Here is a 17,535-nt window from a genome sequence, read left to right on the forward strand (position 1 = left end):
GACTAGAGCTCACCAGGCTCCTCTGTCCATGGGGATTCTCCAGGCAAGATACTGGAGTGGGTTGTCATGCCCTCCTCCAGGGGATCTTCCCAACCCTAGGACTGAACCCATGTCTCCTGCATTGCAGGTGGATTCTTTGCCATCTGAGTCACTAGGGAGGCCCCAAATTCCATTATTACTGTCTATTGTTGTGTAAGCATTATCTATTTTCACTTACAAAAGTGTTCCAGAAGGGGAAAATAAAGGATAGATAAGTGAATATATGTGTGATAAGAAATCTAGAAAAATGTTAACTATAGAATTTAAGTATATATATATATTTTATATATATATATAATGATATTGGCTCAGACGGTAAAGCGTCTGCCTGCAATGTGGGAGACCCGGGTTCGATCCCTGGGTCAGGAAGATCCCCTGGAGAAGGAAATGGAAACCCACTCCAGTACTCCTGCCTGGAAAATTCCATGGACTGAGGAGTCTGGTAGGCTACAGTCCATGGGGTCGCAAAGAGTCGGACACGACTGAGCGACTTCACTTTCAATATTTCAATATAAGATGTTGGGGAAAAAATGTCCTGGTTTGGATGATAGAGTCTATGGTTATCTAATATGACCTCATTTGATATATAAAATCATCCTAAAAGTTAGATAAAATTATAATCTATGTTTTAGAGATGTCAGAAATTGAGCCACCAGGAGGTTAATAAGGTGCTCCATATTACACACCCAGTAAGTGGGATGGATCTCCACACCCAGCAGTGACCTCCAGAACCCATGCAGTTGGCTATAAGACTATACATCCCCCAAATATACAATTGTAGCAAACACCTTTTCCTGTAACAGCTATTTAAATTCCACAGAATTATTGTTTCCCAAAATACATTTTAGGAAACATTGTCACAGAGAAGCACAAAGCAAGGAGAAGGAACTCACATTTACTTGTTTATCTTTTAACTGCCCTTTATTAGTCAATTATCTGTTAAGTACTTTATAAACATAATTTCATTTACTTCTCTCAGTGATGTTATTAAAAGATATTAATATCTTTAATTTATAGTGAAGAAATGGAAACTTAGAGCTATTAAGTCACTAATCTATGGTCACATGTATAGTAAAGTTCCAAGCTGGAATTCAAATCCAGAGAAATCTACCTTCCTGACACCTCAATTGATTTTTTTTAAATTGTTTATTCTGCTGCTGTCATGAACTTAGCCTAAACATGAAATACATACCTATGTAGAAAGGCTCTGAATATATGGGTGAATATTAATTTGAATGTAAATAGTCCATTATAATAATTCAAAAATATTCTTAATAATGCAACATTTTTAGAGAACAATGAAGGTAGAAATTAGTTATCTTTTAAGTTGCATCACTAGATTATATTATACTACGTTTTTAACATCCAAATTCTTTAATCATCATTACTTGAGCGCTTATTGGTGAAAGAATTGAAAACTATTTCCTCTTCTCAGGAAATGTTTCCTGATTCTCTACTCTGTGCCTGTCTCGGTTCCCGTACCTGCACAGTGTATCCCGTAGGACAGTGGTATGGAAGTCAAATAATAGCTTCAAAGTGTACACAGAACAATGCTAGCCTCATACTAAGGCATCCATATATACATTTATTCAACCAGTTCACTTACCCAAGCAATTGGGCATGCAGCTTATGTCCTAATTTTGTGAACAAAATGCATGAAGGTCTTGCTCTCATGAAATTTACATTTTGATGAGCGAATCAGATAATACACAAGTGAAAACAGTAAATATGTGTCAGGTAATGTATAGGATTATGTTCCAGATGTTCAAGCTGGATTTAGAAAAGGCAGGGGAACCAGAGATCAAATTACCAACATCCATTGGATCATGGAAAAAGCAAGAGAGTTCCAGAAAAATATCTACTTCTGCTTTATTGACTATGCCAAAGCCTTTGACTGTGTGGACCACAACAAACTCTGGAAAATTCTTAAAGAGGTGGGAATACCAGATCACCTGACCTGCCTCTTAAGAAATCTGTATGCAGGTCAGGAAGCAACAGTTAGAACTGGACATGGAACAACATACTGGTTCCAAATAGGAAAAGGAGTACATCATGGCTGTATATTGTTATCCTGCTTATTTAACTTCTATGCAGAGTACATCGTGAGAAATGCTGGGCTGGAAGAAGCACAGTCTGGAATCAACATTCCTGGGAGAAATATCAATAACCTCAGATATGTAGATGACACCACCCTTATGGCAGAAAGAAAAGAAGAACTAGAGAGCCTCTTGATGAAAGTGAAAGAGGAGAGTGAAAAAGTTGGCTTAAAACTCAGCATTCAGAAAACCAAGATCATGGCATCTGGTCCCATCACTTCATGGGAAATAGTTGGGGAAACAATGGAAACAGTGAGAGACTTTACTTTCTTGGGCTCCAAAATCACTGCAGATGGTGACCGCAGCCATGAAATTAAAAGACGCTTACTCCTTGGAAGAAAAATTATGCCCAACCTAGACAGCATATTAAAAAGCAGAGACATTGTTTTGCCAACAAAGGTCCATGTAGTCAAAGCTATGTTTTTTCCAGTAGTCATGTATGGATGTAAGAGTTGGACTATAAAGAAAACTGAGCACTGAATAATTGATGCTTTTGAACTGTGGAGTTGGAGAAGACTTCTGAGAGTCCCTTGGACTGCAAGGAGATCCAACCAGTCCATCTTAAAGTAAATCAGTCCTGAATATTCATTGAAAGGACTGATGCTGAAGCTGAAACTCCAATACTTTGGCCACCTGATGCAAAGAACTGACTCATTGGAAAAGACCCTGATGCTGGGAGGGATTGGGGGCAGGAGGAGAAGGGGACGACAGAGGATGAGATGATTGGATGGCGTCACTGACTCAGTGGACATAGTTTGAGTAAACTCTGGGAGTTGGTGATGAACAGGGAGGCCTGGCATGCTGCAATTCATGGGGTTGCAGAGTCAGACACGACTGAGCAACTGGACTGAACTGAACTGAACTGAATGTATAAGATTTTAGGTTGTGCTATAGTAAAAAAAATAATTTCAAATCTCTGTGGCTTAACCCAGTACACATTGTTTCTCATTTATGCTATATACTTAAAGCAAGTTAGCAGAGCAACTCTGCAATTCACTTGCATAGGCATTCAGGACAAAGTCTCCATCTTGACTCATGCACTGTGATCCTCAAAAGAAATATGAGGTATTGTGCAATGACTTTCTTTTTCTTTTTTTGTTTTTAATAGGAGGGAAATTGCTTTACAAGGTTGTGTTGGTTTCTCTGTACCACAACATGAATCACCATAAGCATATATGTATGTTCCTCCCTCCTGAACCTCCCTCCCACTCCCCATCCCCATCCTACAATAGCCAGGACATAGAAGCAACCTAGATATCCAGCAACAGATGAATGGATAAAGAAGTTGTGGTACATATATGCAGTGGAATATTGCACAGTTATAAAAAGGAATGAGTTTGAGTCAGCTGAACTTAAGTAGATGAACTAAGAGCTTGTTATACAAAGTGAAGTAAGTCAGAAAGAAAAACAAATATCCTACATTAACACATATATATGTGCAATGACTCTTAAAGGCCTCTAGCAAGAAGAGAGGCCACATCTCACTGATAAAGGCAAGTCAAATATCTGTGCCTAATGTCAAAGGGTGTAGGGAGTATCTGGCTGACACTTGCTTGGAAGGAGTACAGAACTTCCCTGAATGTGATCACATACACTGAGAGAAGTCCTGAGAGAGAAATAAAGCAGGACAGTAGAGACTAGGGGCCACTTGTGGGGACAATGCTATTTGACACAAATCAGCAAGGAAGGGCCTCAATGATTGGGTGACATTTAAGTGGGGAAATGGAGTAACAGGTAGTGGTGGTCTTGTAGTTATTTGGGGGAAGAGTTTTCTGGTCCAGAAAGACAGCCAAGGTAAAGGCCCTGATGCAGAAGTATTCTTGACATGTTTGCAAAACAGCTATAAGGTCTAGATAATGTAATTGAAGGAGCAAGGGAGATAATTAGACGGAGAAGTTCAATGAGAACAGGAGGTTAGATCAGGAAGAGCCCTGTAGGTCACTGTGAAGACTTGGGCTTTAGTGAAGAGCAGGATTGATGTTTTGAACAGAGCAGAGATGTATCTGGGGTACACAGTAATGGGACCACTCCAGCCACTGTGCGAGGAAGGAGGCTGCTGCATCATCCAGGTGAGAGATGGTTCTGGCTTATGTCAGAGTGAGAGCAGTGGAGGTGAGAAAGGGTGAGATTATAGATACATTTGGAAAATGGAGTCATGAGGATTTGTTCACTGACCAGACATTGGGTGGGTGTGAAAGAAAGAAAAATGTTAAGGGCAAATCCAAAGTTTTTAAAGTGAGAAACTGTAAGGATGAAATCATAACCTATCAAGAGATGGCAACTTTGAGAGAAGAGCTCCTAAAGTGTTGCCTTAAGTATCATGATTATTTAGTCTCTACAGCAGCTCTACTAGGAACATCGCACTGGCCTCATTTAGAAAAAAGACACATAGCTGATGCTGAGGACTGTTAAGTGGCTTAGCCAGGGAAATAGTTACAGATCATTTGGTTCCCAACTCCAAGAGTGATACCCTGATAATTACAGGGCATATTTCTTGGATTCTTCTAGTTCAGTGACTAACTAGATTATGATATATTTTTAAGTGTTATATCATGAAGGTTAAATTACTTCAGCTATGAGTAAAAATGCCAGTGTAGAATTTGTAAAAGGGTTGGCATAAAACTACCAAAAGAAGGTCTTGTAGCTCCTATCAGTTGTGTTATCTGTATAGAATTGCCACCAGCTCCACTATCCTCCACAAAATGAAAAAATAACAGGTAAATCTGGATAAATGTTCATCTGCCAGCCTAATCAAAGCAATCAGCCAGATCAGCAGAAGACTGGGATTTCATTTTAACATTGCAAATCAATATTAAGGTAGCTGGATATCTATATTTATGTCTATATATAGAAATCATATGTATACTATATAACTACATATATGTTTTTACGTATGTGTGTGTTTCCGGGTGTGTATGCCGTCATGTCCGCCTCTTTACGACCCCCTGTGTTATAGTCACCAGGCTCTTCTGTCCATGGATGGAATTCTCCAGGCAAGAATACTGAAGTGGTTTGCTATTTCCTACTCCAGGATATCTTCCCAACCCAGGGATCAAATCTGTGTCTCTTGCTTCTCCTACACTGCTAGGTGGATTCTTTACGAATTGGGCCACCTGGGAAGCCCTGTTTTGTATATAACCTCACGTTTTAAGCCTGTTGAAAGATTTGCTTCTTAGAAATATTTAATATTATTTTAGATTCCTCACTTTCTCCTCTTGGAGGCCTGTTGAGAAGATTTCATGGGAAACATGAAGTTTTATCTTCTGTGATATTTATTCAAATATCTTCAAAGTTTGAATAAAATATAAAATGAAGCAAAAATCCAGGAAGTTCATACATATTTTTAAATTATAACCACCATTTCCCATTAGTGTTATAGCTTCCATTCCATCCTCTACTAAAAAGCTAACTGTGTAAAACCTAAATATAATATTATCATTTTATAAACACTTTTTAGTGCCAGGCATTGTTCTGTGTGTATGTGTGTGCATACACTTATATATAAAGAGTATATAACCATGCATATACATTTTATCTATCTATCTATATCTATCCATCCAATCAGGTGTAAGGTGGTTGTTAGTTAGCTTATCTTAAAGAAAGTGAAATGAAAAGTGAAAGTGAAGGTTGCTCAGTCATGTCCGACTCTTTGTGACCCCATGGACTGTACAGTCCATGGAACTCTCCAGGGCAGAATACTTGAGTGGGTAGCCTTTCCCTTCTCCAGGGGATCTTCCCAACCCAGGGATCAAACCCAGGTCTCCCGCATTGCTGGCAGGTTCTTTACAAGCTGAGCCACAAGGGAGGCCATTTATTCTGAAACTGTATCCTTCACACTTCTCTTGATGTTAAAATGCCTTTTATTTCACAACATAGTGGATTTAGAAGAGTCTTTTTTTTCAATGTCTTTACTTGACAAAATGGGAAATAAGAATTGCTATATTTTCCTCCTCCATCATCTCATAGTCTTCTTCTTTCCATCACCATCATCATAATTTTTAGTTTGACTTGACTATGAAAACTGAAGTGTGCAACTGAAATGCGAAAAGACATTTTCATTCAACATGAAATTGGATACCCTTGTGCTTTTTTTCCTTACATTTTTTTTTTTCCCAAGCAGCATGGGTCAACTTATTGGATTCAGATTCTCAGGGATTATTTCCTGGCTTTTGAAGAACACATAAAATCAGTTTTAAAAGGTGATAACCAACATATTAGGAGAGCTAATCTTTAGATGAGACCTTACCTATAGCGTTCCAGAATTTAACCTGGCACTTGAATGAAACATTGTTTCTTTACTATGATGAGAATTTCATCAATATTAAGTCAACAAAGGAGTTTTTTTTTTAAACTTTAAAGCATTTTATTCTTTTAAATGAGAAAGTTGGCAGAGATTATTAGTAAGGTTTCCTCTATTGTTAACATTTAATAATTCCAGAACAGTTTTTGAAGGACTCACGAATCCCTACCTTTCTTTGTTGTTCATTCGCTCAGCCGTGTCTGATTCTTTGCAATCCCTAGGACTACGACATGCCAGGCTTCCCTGTCCCTCATTATCTCCTGGAGTTTTCTCAAACTCATGTCCATTGAGTTGGTTATGCCATCCAACCATCTCGTCCTCTGTCACCCCCTTCTACTTCTGCCCTCAATCTTTCCCAGCATCAGGGTCTTTTCCAATGAGTCAGCTCTTTGCATCAGGTAGCCAAAGTACTGGAGTTTCAGCTTCAGCATCAGTCCTTCAAATGAATATTCAGGATTGATTTCCTTTAGGATTGACTGGTTTGATCTCCTTGCTGTCCAAGAGACTCTCAAGAGTCTTCTCCAACACCACAGTTTGAAAGCATCAATTCGTTGGTGCTCAACCTTCTTTATGGACCAACTCTCACATCTGTACATGACTGCTGGAAAAACCATAGCTTTGACTAGATGGACTTTTGGGGGAAAAGTGATGTCTCTCATTTTCTTTAGAGAGATACTAATTCCATACTTGTTCATGGGATCCCCCTATAGTCCCACGATGAGAAACAAAACTGTATGTCACCAAGGCTACTTTAAACATCAATTATTCTCCTTAAACCACAGAAGCCTGAGCCTAACATAATTATTTTTAGCCTTGTGACTTCTCCATGCCACTCTGATAGCCTGGTTCATGATTCAATAAGAGACCTAACTGCCTTGGATTCTTTCCAGTTTCCAGGCAGACTTGTGATTAGTTCATATTTCTGCCATGCCCTCTCTTCCATCCTCCATCTGACTCTGCTGCTTCCTCAGCTGGGTGGCTCCTTCCTTGATAAACTCCTGCTCGGATTCCTAATCTCAAGGACTGGCACTGGAGATTCTCTATCACTTTCATTTTTGGTATTCTTAGGATTTTTTTTTTAATTTTATTTTATTTTTAAACTTTACATAATTGTATTAGTTTTGCCAAATATCAAAATGAATCCGCTACAGGTATACACGTGTTCCCCATCCTGAACCCTCCTCCCTCCTCCCTCCCCATACCATCCCTCTGGGTCGTCCCAGTGCACCAGCCCCAAGCATCCAGTATCGTGCATCGAACCTGGACTGGCAACTCGTTTCATACATGATATTTTACATGTTTCAATGCCATTCTCCCAAATCCTCCCACCCTCTCCCTCTCCCACAGAGTCCATAAGACTGTTCTATACATCAGTGTCTCTTTTGCTGTCTCGTACACAGGGTTATTGTTACCATCTTTCTAAATTCCATATATATGCGTTAGTATACTGTATTGGTGTTTTTCTTTCTGGCTTACTTCACTCTGTATAATAGGCTCCAGTTTCATCCACCTCATTAGAACTGATTCAAATGTATTCTTTTTAATGGCTGAGTAATACTCCATTGTGTATATGTACCACTGCTTTCTTATCCATTCATCTGCTGATGGACATCTAGGTTGCTTCCATGTCCTGGCTATTATAAACAGTGCCGCGATGAACATTGGGGTACACGTGTCTCTTTCCCTTCTGGTTTCCTCAGTGTGTATGCCCAGCAGTGGGATTGCTGGATCATAAGGCAGGTCTATTTCCAGTTTTTTAAGGAATCTCCACACTGTTCTCCATAGTGGCTGTACTAGTTTGCATTCCCACCAACAGTGTAAGAGGGTTCCCTTTTCTCCACACCCTCTCCAGCATTTATTACTTGTAGACTTTTGGATTGCAGCCATTCTGACTGGTGTGAAATGGTACCTCATAGTGGTTTTGATTTGCCTTTCTCTGATAATGAGTGATGTTGAGCATCTTTTCATGTGTTTGTTAGCCATGTGTATGTCTTCTTTGGAGAAATGTCTATTTAGTTCTTTGGCCCATTTTTTGATTGGGTCATTTATTTTTCTGGAGTTGAGCTGTAGGAGTTGCTTGTATATTCTCGAGATTAGTTGTTTGTCAGTTGCTTCATTTGCTATTATCTTCTCCCATTCTGAAGGCTGTCTTTTCAGCTTGCTAATAGTTTCCTTTGATGTGCAGAAGCTTTTAAGGTTAATTAGGTCCCATTTGTTTATTTTTGCTTTTATTTCCAATATTCTGGGAGGTGGGTCAAAGAGGATCCTGCTGTGATGTAAAAATATGGATCGCTTCACGAATTTGCGTGTCATCCTTGCGCAGGGGCCATGCTAATCTTCTCTGTATCGTTCCAATTTTAGTATATGTGCTGCCGAAGCAAGCACAACAAAGGAGTTTTAATGATTTTCTAAAAGTTCTATCACCAAGTTGATAAAGATATTGCCTCCATTTGGGAACCAACTGAAAACCAAACGCAGCCCCTCAACCTCCTATTGAGACATCTGTGTAAACTTTGGGTACATTTGTGTGTTTGGTCATAGATTAACACACAAAAATAGAATTAGTATCAACAGTATTGTAAAGGAAGGCCTTTTATGTGGATACTCATAAAGTAAATATTTTTTAAAATAAGCATTGTGTCTATTTAAATGGAACCTTAATATGAGCTCTTCCCAGACATTTAACAAAGATTATTCATCAAACCATAGTTTCATTGTTTGCCTTCCAACCTGTTGTGAAAACTTCACAGAACTTTTATACTTCAGATTATTCTCAAACTATATAATGCCCCAAGTTCCTAAACTTCTCATTCTTTTACTCTTTTAACTTTAGCTAAAAGATTACTTTGTTCTTTAGATAAACCTAATTGAGCATGGAGAGATCTTTGTGCTTCTGTATATTAGAGCAGTGCCACTCCAACTTTTTGTCTCCAGAACCTTCTTTATACTCTTAAAATTATTGAGGAACCCAAAGAGCTTTTTTTTTTAATGTGTTTCATATGTATTGATATCTTCTATATTAGCAATTTTAAATATACATATTTATGTTAAAATAATTTTAAAACAATACTAAACACAGTACATGTTAACATAAATAACATTTTAAAGTAAAATGTATTTTCCAAAACAAAGCATATTTAGTGAAAATAGCATCATTTTCAACTCTTCTAGTTCTCCTTGTATTTGGTTTGATAGAAAATAGTTGGGTTCTTATATCTGCTTGTACACTCAATCTACTGGGATGCATGGTTTTAGTTATAAAATAGGAAGAAGATTCAGCATCACACAGATAGTACAGTTAGAAAAGGGAAGTGCACTTCAATAGCCTTTTCAGATCATTGTGGATATTCTTGCCTAAGGCCTAATTATATTTTTTAATATTTATTTTTATCATTTATTTGGCTGTGCCAGGTCTTAATTGCAACTCTTGGGATCTTTTGCTGTGGCATGCAAACTCATCTGAGACATGTGGGATCTAGTTCCCTGACTAGGGATTGAATCTGGGGCCCCTACATTGGGACTATGAAGTCTAGGCACTGGACCATCAGGGAAGTTCCCCTAATGTTCCTTTTAAGCTCTGCTCTGGCTATATTGTTCTTCTCCACTAGAGCTGTACGTAACTGGTTTTAAATATTTTACATTTATCATTGAGGACATTCTTCTTTGATACTACATCAAAACTTGACAGGTGGTATCTTGCATATTAAAACCCACTGGTCCATCTTTGACTGCATCTTTTTCTTTACCATACATAATTTTATAACGTCATTCAATAGTCTTTGGAAAATATTAGTTCACTGAATTATGTAGCTCTTCTAAACATTGACTCATTCCACTCCATAACATGAAACATTGTACCACTTACTTCACGAAAAAAGCCTTTACATTTGAAGAAGTTGTCAAGCTTACAGTGGTGATACAGCTTCTCTAAAATCCTAGTATTCACAAGTATAGTTGTTCTCATTGACAATAGACACTACCAGTTGATTTCCTTGAAGTGACAGGCTTGCTTCATTCATTTTTGAGAAAATGTCTGCCAGATCCCCAGGTCTGAATACCTGTGGTTTGACAGATATCCTTTCAACCAATTAAAAATGATAGCCCATGGGAAAAAAGCAGCTAATTCAGCTTGCAACTCAATCACACATGTACCTTTTCTTGAGACATGTTCAGTATTTAGCAGAAGTGTTTTTTCATATTTTCTATTTTGGATGTGAGAGTTGGGCCATAAAGAAGGCTTAGCACTGAAGAATTGATGCTTTTGAACTGTGGTATTGGAGAATACTCTTGAGAGTCCCTTGGACTACAAGGATCAAACCAGTCATTACTGAAATCAGTACTGAATATTCAGGGGAAGGACTGATGCTAAGCTGAAGCTCCAATTTTTTGGCCACCTAATGCGAAGAGCTGACTCATTAGAAAAGACCATGATGCTGGAAAAGATTGAAGGCAGGAGGAGAAGGGGACGACAGAGGGTGAGATGGTTGGATGGCATCACCAACTCGATGGACATGAGTTTGAGCAAGCTCTGGGAGTTGGTGATCAACAGGGAAGCCTGGCATGCTGCGATCCATGGGGTCTCAGAGTTGGACATGACTGAGCAATTGAGCAACAACAATTTTGTCACACTGAATTTTAAAAAACATGTTCAAGGGGTGAGATTGAATAAGATTAGCAATTTTTACTGCCTCACCAAGGACATTATTAAGAAAATCTGGTTTTCTTCTTTTGGGTTCATTTGGAAAAGACTGTAATGGTCAGTTGTTTACTGTCACTTTTAGGTGCTAACAGTGTTACTCACCATTACTGTAGAGCAATCAGTGAAAAAGCAAGTATCACAGTGTTATTATGAAAATCATTTTGACTTTGGCCCTAAAAACTTCTTGGGCACTTCTGTGGGTCCACAGACCACATTTTGAGAATGTTCATATCTGAGGCATGGCCAGATCAGGCTTACCTACTTACCTACCTTAGTGGTAAGGAATCCAGCTGCCAATGCAGCAGATGCAGATTTGATTCCTGGGTTGGGAAGAGCCCCTGGAGGAGGGCACAGCAACCCACTCCAGTATTCTTGCCTGGAAAATACGTGGGCAGTACATGGGGTCACAAAAACATCAGACACAACTTAACAACTAAGCAACAACAATTCCTGATATAAGATTCCATGTAGCATCTTTCCTTTCAGGGCTATACTCATCCCTAGTAAGACTTTATATGTCATGCTTACGAGGGTAAATGTCTGTTTATATATTTTAAATTGCTAATGAAAAAAATGTCCAATAGTGTTAAAGTATAATTTTCAATGAGTTAAAAAACATGGATCTAATACAAATATATAGTAAGCCTGTATCAGAGATTTATTTGCCTCATTAATAAAAGAAATAGCAGGATGGTAAACCTAGTTCAAAGGAGAAAATGTGAAAAAATTATAGTCAGTGTAAAAAAGAATGCTAAAATAAGGCTGCAAAATTGGATTCCAAACTGATTAATGTCCTGCAGTATAATAAAATCTTAACCTTTGGAGTTATATTTCCTACTGAACGGAAATTATTTGCGTCTCTACTGGACAAAAATAATTTGCAGCTTATCCATTTTGTACAAGTTAAGATGGAACTTAACAAATTCCAGGCCCTAATCGAGACAATTACAAATCAAAGGCAGTTGTCTTTCCTTAGATAAAAAATGGATCCTCATGTGGGTTTGTTCAATAGTCCTGTATGGCTCTGAAAGGGAATAGAGTCATGCTTTTGCCTTATTTTCAAGTTTGAATGATTTTTCTTAAATTGGAAATAAAACTATGGATAAGAATTGTTAAGGGAAGATCTTCCCAGGCTTTTAAAATGCTGCAGTATAGTTGAATGAATTTATTAAATATTTATTGAGCATCTCTTTTGCAACATGGATAGCTTTATTTTATCTTCACAACAACCTCATGAGGTAGTTACTATTATTTCTATTATATAGAAGAGGAAACAAGAACAGGAGTTTACTGAGTTGCATAAGGTAACACAGTCAGTAGGTAATAGAGCAAAGATTCAGATATAAGGTCCGAATTTCAATCAACACAATCTGGTACTATGTACAATGATGGAGAACTATTTCTACAAATTTTGAATTTTATTTATGGAAAGCAAAATTAATTTATTCATTTTATAAGGTAATTTTTTTCTGATAAAAAATAAGATCATTGCAGAAGATGTGACACATAAAAAGAAAGAAAAATCAAGTTCCCTCAAAGTTTCACTAACCAGACAAAAACCCAGTTAGCATTGTGCTGTGTTTTCTTGTAAGTCTTACTAAATATATGAGCTTATGAATATATAGTTGCAAATTGTACTGTGATCTATAAAGTGAACGTACTAATTGAGTTATAAAATAATATTACATGGATTGATCACTTATCATTGGACTTGTTAGAGTTTTCGATATTTAATAGTTTAAATGATGTGATGGACATTTTAAAATAAGATCCTCCGATCTCCTTGTCAACTCAGTGAATAGGTACTATGATTATCTGTAGTTAGTTGAGGAAGATAAGCTTACACAAGAACACAGCCAGTTTGCAGAGCTAGGATGAGCCCTTAGAAAACCAAGCCTAGATTTTCAATCATTCGGAAGACCAGGCACCTAAGTTTAGATTATTTTTATCCACACTATTTTCCAAGGGCTCACACAACGAGATCCTGGGATAGTCTGATTTTCATCATGTCTATCTACATCTTTGAAATGGCATTTACTACCACAATCTGTGACATCTTGCTTTCTTGAGATGAAGTGCATTCCCTGCCTCCATCCACAAGGTTCATCAGCGTCTCCTTTGCTCTTCTAAGCCAATAAAACATGCCCTAGGAGGTGGTGCTTCATACATCTGCGTGCCATATGCTGCCACTCAAAATCCGCAGGTGTGTTTTATCAGATTATTAATACTTCTTAACACACACAAAGCTTCAGTCTGCCCAATTCTGTAAAACTCTCTCCTTGAGAAGAAGGATTTGTTTGTTTATTCAATCAAAAGAAAAATTATCTTCAGTTTTGACATACAACATATGGAACTGCACGGCATTACTAGGCAAAACAAGAACTCAACCACAGCTTAAACACACCAAATTCCACCAAATGTTCTGGATTTGGGGAGTGTTCAAAACTTTCTTAGTGCAAATAAGATTTTAAAACGTATTAAACTCACTAGAGAGCTTCTACCTTTCATATAATATTTTGTCCCAGGCCATGGAGAGCAGAGATTATCTATATTCTGAGTCTAACACATCCTTTATTTATGTAAATAAATTTGTTCTCTTGTGCAAAGAGGGTCTTTTCTTTAGAGTTTTGTATAACCTTTGAGGATATAGTTTCAAACCTCTGTTATACCTTCCTGAAATTATATTTTGTAGGCTTTCACCAATTTGATGCATCCTTGGTAATTCATTTTTTAAAAAACATGTTTCTATAGCATGACTAGTGTTAAGTGGATTCCTGAGAAAAGTAAACAAGGATAATTTTGAAAGGGGTTGATGTGTCTACTTTGGAAGATATACTGAGGTGAGAAAGGGTCTCTTTAATAGGCTGGATGTATACAACCTTCCACTTATTAAAAACACAAAACAGAACAAAACAATCATCATCAACAATAATAAACTCTTCCAGCTAACCCTCAATGCAAATGCTCATTATTTTGAAAATGCTCTTCTTGCAGAGCAATAGAAAATTTGACACAATTAGCGGTAAACTCTGACAGCCATCTTCAAGGGACTCACATAATTCCCCAAAGTCTTTTCAGCTGTTTATGTCATTTTATATCCGGCCAAGTGTGAAAGGAAATCTTATATTTGGACCCTAGTTTGGGGGAGCTAGTAAAGGCAGGAAAAAAAACCACATTGTATATTTCTCAATGTACTTCTGTATCTGTCTTCAGAATCAATGCAGACAAGAAATATTTTATGGCTCTTATGATGGAAAGTAGCAAATTCCTGCTGATACCAATACATCTGTGTGGCACCCAGAAGGTCCCTGAAGCAGGGCACGAAAGCTGCTTCCTGAAGGTGAGGGTTAGGACCACCTTTAAGCCCCAGTGGGTCCTTAGAGATGGGGAGGTGTAGACTCACCAGCAAGCTAGAAAGCCAGGACTGGAGCAACAATGGATGGGTGTTCCTCTGGTTTGTATCCCCAGGCCTTGGGCTTGCAAACAAATACCTAAAAAACAGGGAAAAAAAAGTAAAGCATTCTCTTGGATATTCTCCCTAGAATTTCACTGGGGCCCCATAACATCAGAACAGATAGCAAACTTGATAACATCTCTGTACACAAGGGAATCTGATTTCAAATAGTAAGAACAGGCTTGTCTTTGATTTGCATGCATGCGAGTCAGCCGACTCTTTGCGACCCCAGGGACTGTAACCCACCAGGCTCCTCTGTCCATGGGATTTCCCAGGAAAGCATACTGGAGTGGACTGTCATTTCCTTCTTCAGGGGATCTTCTCAATCCAGGGACTGAACCCATGTCTCTTGAGTCGCCTGCATTAACAGAAGGCTTCTTTACCAGCTGAGTTACTGGGGAAGCCTGTCTTTGATTTACAGTCCAAATGGCTTTGTTTCTTGAGGAAATCTGTGTTGCCTGTTAACACAACAAGATGGGGGACTGGACACCACAAACTGCTTGTGAGATTAGGGTCTTTGATTTACTGTCGTCCTAATTTGACAAGCATTTGTGGTGTCTAGTCCCCCATCTTTTCATGCTAATAGACAGCACAGATTCCCTCAAGAAACAAAGTCATTTCAATCCACCCCCGACCCCAATTCTGAGACTGGGATCATGTATCAGTATTTAGGTCCTGGATAATATGTCTGGGGATGCCATTTTGTGTGAGATAGAGAAAGTGATGAGACTTCACATTTTCTAAGGCCTATCCATCTCTTTGAGCAAGGCCTCCTTTCCTTCTGTAAACTGTGGCTCCAGTCAGGTCCTGTCTTGTAAGGAGCTCTGTGCTGCAGGTGGACAGGTGAGTCCATCGGGGAACCTGGGGACCATTTCTAGCTGTGTCACTTTCCCAAGCTTGGCCCTTTGTTCTCTGGTAGAATGAGAGGCTCTGATGAGACAGTGTTGGTAGTTCTTCTGGATCTAGCCTCTACCAAGGAGTGGGGAGACCATGTTCTGAGTTTCTCTCTACCTTTCCCTCTTTCTGCTGAGTCATAAATAAGTTCCCTGGGATGGGATGCTGGCTCTGCAGGTCTCCAACTGTTGCACTTTCAACAAATACTTGTGCTTTCTATAAGCCTCAGTTCCCTTGTGAAATGGGACTTCTCCTCCTCCCTCGTAGGGTTGGTCTGTGAAGAAATGCAATCATAGATGAGAAGTGTTTAGAACAGTTCTGGAAACATTTTAAGTGCTATGAAAATCAGTTGGCTTTTGTTTGTTTTAAATGAGATAATCTCTCTTATGCACACAGCACAGTGCCTGGCACATAGAAAGGATCTGATAAACACGAGCCATTTTATTATTATTGTCTTCGGCAGGAAGTGGAGGTTTTATTTTGAAACTTTGCACCTGTATTTTTGGTTTGAAGAAAGCTATTTTACTTCATCACTCTAGAGGTATATAAAGATGAAGGGTTTCTCTTACTTTTTTCTTGCTTTAGTAGAGAGAACATGCTGACTTCAGAAAATGATGCTGCTAACAATCCTTTGGTGTCCATACTTTGACCTAGACATAGGACACAGAATTCTTCCTCATCTATTTTCCTTTTTTTCATTTTTCCCTGTATGCATCTAAGTAAACAGAGGTTTAGATGACTTCAATTTGAAGACAACCTCCTGCAGCTGCTCATGGCTGCATCAGCTGCAGTCCATGCTGGGATGGGATTTCACTCACATGAATGCAAGAGCAGATCACTCATCGATCAACTCAAAGCACACCAGCCCTTTGAAGTGGCCAAAAGGAGAAGTCCAGGAGAGGCAAGGGGAATAGGAGACAAATCTCATATCCAGAGGGGCTTCCCAGGTGGTGCAGTGGTAAAGAACACACCGACCAATGTCGGAGATGCAAGAGACACGGGTTCAATCTCTGGGTCAGGAAGATCCCCTGGAGAAGGAAATGGCAACCCACTCCAGTATTCTTGCCTGGGAAATCCCATGAACAGAGGAGCCCGGTGGGCTACAGTCCATGGTGTCTTAGAGTCAGACATGACTGACCATGCCCACATACACAAAAGCATATCCAGATAGATACATAGGTAGTGTTTTAGTCAGCTGGGGCAGTCATAACAAGGGTGGTTAAAATAACAAAAATTGATTTTCTCACAGTTCGGGAGGCTGGAAATATAAGATCACGGTACCCTAGGGGTTGATTTCTGGTTAGGCCTCTCTTCCTGGCTTGCAGACAGCTGCCTTCTCTCTGCATCTGCACAGGGCCTTTCCCTGATATATGAGGTGGGGAGGGGGGTGTGCTCTGGTGTCTAATCCTCTTCATGATCCTAGTTCTATTCAATTAAGATTACACCCTTATGTAATAATTAAGGTTAAATGAGGAATTTAACCTTAATGACCTTCTGAAAAACTCTGTCTTCAAAAATGATCACATTATGGAGGAGGGGATTAGCACTTCAACATATGAACTTTGAGCAGACACATTACAGTCTATAACATATATGTATATGAAAGTGAAGTCGCTCAGTCGTGTCTAACTCTTTTCGACCCCATGGACTGTAGCCCACCAGGATCCTCCATCCATGGGACTTTCCAGGCAAGAGTACTGGAATGGGTTGCCATTTCCTTCTCCAGGAAATCTTCCCGACCCAGGGATTAAACCCAGGTCTCCTGCATTGCGGAGAAGGCAACGGTACCCCACTCCAGTACTCTTTTGCCTGGAAAATCCCATGGACGGAGGAGCCTAGCAGGCTTCAGTCATGGGGTCGCACAGAGTCGGACACAACTGAAGCAACTTTGCAGCAGCAGCAGCAGCTCCCACATTGTAGGCAGACACTTTACCATCTGAACCACAAAGCTTACCAATATGTATACATAGAGAGATATCGTCAGAGAGAGAGAGTCATCTGAAGCAGAGATTTGGTTCCTGTATTCTATGACTCTGTGATCCCATAATTTCAT

General features: G+C 39.1%; 1 long non-coding RNA gene and 1 other non-coding gene across 2 annotated transcripts; both read right to left on the minus strand.

The window, feature by feature from the left end:
- Window positions 1–6,068: 6,068 nt before the first annotated feature.
- On the minus strand, window positions 6,069–16,822 carry LOC129629257 (uncharacterized). The gene is made up of 4 exons (XR_008703110.1): window positions 16,730–16,822; window positions 14,538–14,625; window positions 11,405–11,510; window positions 6,069–6,169 (listed from the first exon to the last, which is right to left on the minus strand). It is a non-coding gene; the product is annotated as an uncharacterized LOC129629257 (long non-coding RNA).
- On the minus strand, window positions 8,714–8,820 carry LOC129629374 (U6 spliceosomal RNA). Its single transcript, XR_008703207.1, has one exon. It is a non-coding gene; the product is annotated as a U6 spliceosomal RNA (small nuclear RNA).
- Window positions 16,823–17,535: the final 713 nt, after the last annotated feature.

Source organism: Bubalus kerabau, chromosome 15 (genome assembly GCF_029407905.1).
Source record: "Bubalus kerabau isolate K-KA32 ecotype Philippines breed swamp buffalo chromosome 15, PCC_UOA_SB_1v2, whole genome shotgun sequence".
Taxonomy (NCBI): Eukaryota; Metazoa; Chordata; class Mammalia; order Artiodactyla; family Bovidae; genus Bubalus; species Bubalus kerabau.